The sequence below is a fragment of the Trematomus bernacchii genome, unplaced genomic scaffold (genome assembly GCF_902827165.1).
Source record: "Trematomus bernacchii unplaced genomic scaffold, fTreBer1.1, whole genome shotgun sequence".
NCBI classification, from domain to species: Eukaryota; Metazoa; Chordata; class Actinopteri; order Perciformes; family Nototheniidae; genus Trematomus; species Trematomus bernacchii.
In genome coordinates, this window is record NW_022987817.1 from 18,176 (window position 1) to 23,268 (window position 5,093).

The following is a 5,093-nucleotide window of genomic DNA, read 5'->3' on the forward strand; positions in this document are numbered from 1 at the left end:
CTTTAACCTCCTTATACTCCCATCTGTACTTCTGCAAAAAATGTTGACTCCAATGACATTTGCCTTTACACTGAGTACAGTTTCCATCTGGTCCAACACTTCATTTTATCTGCATCATTGGCAACATGACATGGATAGTGACAGCTGACATGACACACCTGACAGTTGTTTATGAACTTTCCAGTGCCAGATATATCTTCTTGAAAAGGCTTCATGACAACTACTTCAAACTCAAATGTCTCATTTCTGCTGATCTCTGCTTCATGCAGTTTAAGTTGTTCAGTTGTCTCTTTAAACTCCTGGAGCTGGGCTAACCCTACTTTAACCTGCTTTTGCACATTTTCAATTGAGATCTGGAGCTGATTTCTTTCTCTGAGGACTTCCTTTCTCATGGTCAAGCTTTTGGTTGTTAGCTTATCAGAAGCGGCAAAGAACGTCTTCATGCTTTTTGCCCCCATTTCCCAGAGCATCTGATCAAAGCCTCCATCTTCCTCATCCCCACTGGAGTCAGCAGCAGCAGATGATTGGTTCTGTGCAAACAATGCAGAATTATTGAATCTGAAGTGAACTGGCAGCCCGTCTTTTGTTTTAGGACATGGGACACCTGAAGCTTTGATCGCCTCTAGAACTGGTGGGCGTTGGCCGTTTGCAAATGTCACCAGAACCTGGATGTTTTCTGCCACATCTTTGCCAAAGATTGAGAGCACAGAATCAAACACATACTTCTGTGATGGTTCGAGCCGAGCTAAAGAAGCTGGAACTACAAAACACACAGCGTCAATTTCACTGAGGCCACGCTCAGCAGAGAAGAGATTAAGAAGCTGTTCTGTGATCTCCTTGTCTCTTTTTATTCCTCTTGTATCTCCAAAGTCTGGAGTATCAACAACGGTCAGAGAGAAAGGGATTTTAAAGCCCTCTTGGTGGTTGATGTTGTACACAGTGACTTCAGAGGTCTGGCTCTCAGCTTGAGATCTCGACTGACCCTCATCAACTAACTTGAATCTGAAATTGTCCTCCCACTCTACATCAACGATGTAGTTGATGAGTCCATTGATCAGAGTGGACTTTCCAGATCCAGTTGCTCCAACAAGCATTATTGTACGATTTTGTGTGATGCTTTCTTTGCCAAAGTTGTACCTCCGGCATCCATCGACGTCCAGATCTTCTTCTGTCAGAGGCAGTTTGTAAACTGAGGGAGATTCAGAATTGATCCTTTTGCTTTTACTTATGAGGAATTCTTTGAGACGGTCACGTTTAGTTGTACTGACATTAACAGCGATGCTTTCTTTGCTTCTTCCAGCTGCACCACAATCACACCTGACCCTGACAGCTTATTCTGTCTCTGGTTGAAGTCCTGAAATGATCGCCGTCTCAGCTCCTGCCATCATTTGCTTCCAGTGGAGATCTTCCTCTTTCACCTGTTGGTCTTGTTCGGCGTACTCCACGATGTAGCTCAAAACGTGGACATCTTGTCCGAGCTCAGCAGGTTTCTCCCAGCTGACTGATATCTCACGTGAGGTAGATTCAACGTGGAGTTTTCCAGGAGGGCTGCAGGGTAAGGTTTGAATGGATCCACTGAGTTCATTGGCTGGCCCGGCACCTACTGGTGTCTCTGCCCTGCATCTGAACATGTACTCTGTGTTAGGACTCAGGCCGCTCACTGTGACTTCTTCAGCTTTGGATGCTGTCTTTTGTTTCCAGTCGTCCTCTCCACTGACACAGTACTCAACAGAGTAGGAGGTGATGTCCTCTGCTCCAAATATGGGTGGAGAAATCTTCAGCATCACACTGTTGTGGTTTATATAACTTCCTGTTACTGTTGCAGGCTTTGAAGGCGGCTCAAAGCTCTCAGTGACAGAAAAGCCGTCTGTATAAAGGTAGATGCTGGCACCTTTCTGTGTCTCGTTTGTTAAACCCACCGTCAGAAATGTGATGTTCTTGTTCTCCTTGTTGGCCTCTGCAAAATCACTGAAGAGCTTTGCTTTATGCCGCATTGCTTCCATTTCTTCTCTTGAGTTGTACCATTGATCTGGAGGGGGGGGATCTTGAGCGTCGTCTGGTTTGGGTGTTTGTTGAAGGTAGTTTGATAAAGTTGAGAGGTACGGTTCATCACTTCCCAGTGAGGTGAAGACAAAACACACAGCGTGCTCTGCTTTGAGAATTTCTTCATGAAGATCATTTTCTCGTGGAACGATCTGGGTGTTTTTCATCATGTTGGTGTACGACTTTAAAATGGATATTTCTCTCTCCTTACAGTCCATCCACTCGTTCAGGTCCTTGCTGTTGAAAGGAGAAGAACATGTCTTCCTCAGGATCTCTGCGAGCACAGCTTCTTCTTCTCCTCCTCCTCGGATTGATGGAAGTTTCTTTGCCAGGGTTCGTTGGAATTCCAGTTTGAAATCAGAGCACATCTGTTTAAAGGGTTTAAGGTTTTTCCAATCTGTGGGAACTGCTGTGCAGTTTGGGTTCTCAGTGCATCATTGAACCTCATTTCCAGGTCACTGAAGTCCTCCAGGACACTCTGACATTCTTCAACTAATCCTATACTTATCTGACGGACAAGTTTAGCGGCAGTAGAATCTAAACATGTCAGAGGCAACAGCCAGACCTTCACTGGTACTGCTTTTTCCCCGTTGGCTCCCAGCAGCATTGGCAGACTTTGGTACACCTCTACTGCACCCTGAAAGGATGTGGGAGGTTTCTGAACGAAAAAGTCTCCAAAGAATCTGCAGGACAGTTTCTCAACATTTGCTTTGTCCTTGTCTTCCATTTTCAGCGAGCCTTCGCCCTCTATTGAAAAGCAGGGGATTTTCTTGATCATCACCTTCAAGTTGCCCTGAATGTCTTGATGGTTCTCGTTGACAGACACCTCACGGTCAAAGACAAAGAAGGCTTGTGCCCCATAAAGGATACCTGTGACTACATGTGTGGCTATTCCTTTATCAAAGACAGATTTCTGTATCACATTGTCTCTTCCAAGATGATTCATGGACAGTTCATGGAACTTTGTGGTAGCTTGGTACTTCAGAGTTACTCTGGCCTGATTTTTGGAAGTCTTACTATCGTTCAGGTATTTGGCTGATCCTTCAACCTTTACCAGTCCACCCAAGAAACTTGCCTTCAGTGATGCTTCAACATGTAGTGCTGAAGATTTGTCCTTAATTGATTCAGATGCAACTATATCACAATCATTATAGTTCTGTGGTCTTTCTTCAGTATGATTTTTAAGGTTCTCACGGTCCCACAAATTCAGTCCTGCAAAAGAAGAAAGAATCGAGCTCCTTAATACACACTAACTTTAAGGGAAAGCCATATAACAAAATATAAGTCAAATGCCTTCGTGTGCAGCAGGAAACAGTTGGATCTGGGCTTCTACTGTACAGGTGGTCAAAAGCTAAGATGGTCCCTTCTCATCAACGTCTGGAGTATACTAGATAGCTGGTCTCCATGCTGAATTAAAATGAGATTTGGGGCCAAGTTGTTGCCTGTCTTGCAGTATGTTTTTTAAAGAATCCTTTGTCGAGTTCCAACTTCTAACTTTCTCTCAGGTCTCTGTCTCTTATCTATACTGAAACATAGATGAGGATTCCCTCAGTGGTGCTACCTGTATAGTTCCCTGACTCTCACCACTGTTACGCTGACGACACGCAGATTTACTCTCAGTTAGACTAAATGTGATGGGTAATATTAGTACTCTCCATGACTGCCTGTATGGATGTCACTTAACTTCCTTGATCTAAATTCAGACAAACAGAGGTCTTTCTTAGTGCTCCTGGTAACTGTGTCACTAAACCCTGCATCAGAACCCTGGCCCCCAACGTCAAACCCTACTCAGGAAACCTGTGATCTTTGACCAGAATCTGAACTTGAGCCTCACATAAAAAAGCTAGTCCAAACCTGCTTCCTCCAATTCTGCAACATCACAAAAGTCAAATCCATGCTATCAACCAGACATCTGGAATAACTTATTCATAACTTTGTATCTGTGTCTTTCCTTGTGGGGGCAAAAAGAAAATGTTGTTGTTCTTTTTTTACAGGTGATGTTTTTTCCTCACCAGGGACGAGAGAGTCTTTGCGGCAGTCGTACAACATCCCGAGGCTGAAAGGCCGTCCGAGCGCCGCCACCTCCATCGTCCCGCTGCCTTCAGAGTCCATCTCTCTGAATGAACTGAAAAGAATCTACAACAGCTCGTTAGTTAACTTCAATGATTTGGTAATATCATGTCCAACCATGCTCCCCTTTCAATTAGACCTTTTTACTCAACAAAGAAACACAAAAAGTTTACAAATTGACACAAAGCCACTACCAATACCGACGATTGGATTAACAATTGGGCCGATGCCGATACCGATGTTAATATATTTTCATGTTTGTTTGTTTTGTTGTTATTTTTTCCATTTTTGTGCCGAACAAATTATTCATTTTTATGAAAAATATTCTAGTTTTTCATTACGTCCATCATAATCCATTATAACACGTTACTTTTAATGATAATAAGACATATTCAATTGAAATAAATGCCATTCATGAATCAAATCAACCTATTAAATTATAATAGTGCTTTGATTTGCACAATTTACATTCTCAATTGTTTCACTTTCACAGTTTGATTTCTCAAGTATATACCAAGTTGCACTGTTCGAGGAGCCTACATAACAACTGTTGTGCATATGACGATAAAACCATTTAATCTTTGAACCTTTAGTCTTTGAGGAATATTGGTATATTGCCCAGCCCTGATCTGAACGTTGGCAATATGGGCAATTCACATGGCCCAGCAAAACATTTTTACATCAGCTATTACCATCGCCTAATGTCACCTTTTTTGCTGATCTACAGATGGCAGAAATGATGGCAAACATCAGCTGATGGCGATGTCAGACCGATGCATCGGGGCTCGCTTGCATGCATAACTACTAAATTAACATACAATTACTTCAAAGATAACCAAAACGACAACCATTTGAAACAAAATGACTACAAAAAAACACAAGACGTAGAAAATGACTTGAAGAGACAACTTCTAGAAATGGACTCAAAACGACTGCAAAGACTCACAAAAGGACAAAATATCTAAACAAAACAAATACAA

The 5,093-nt window shown here is 42.5% G+C and overlaps 1 pseudogene; it reads right to left on the reverse strand.

Annotated features, from left to right (window-relative positions):
• Nucleotides 1-1,331: 1,331 nt before the first annotated feature.
• Nucleotides 1,332-4,164, reverse strand: LOC117498828 (annotated as a pseudogene).
• Nucleotides 4,165-5,093: the final 929 nt, after the last annotated feature.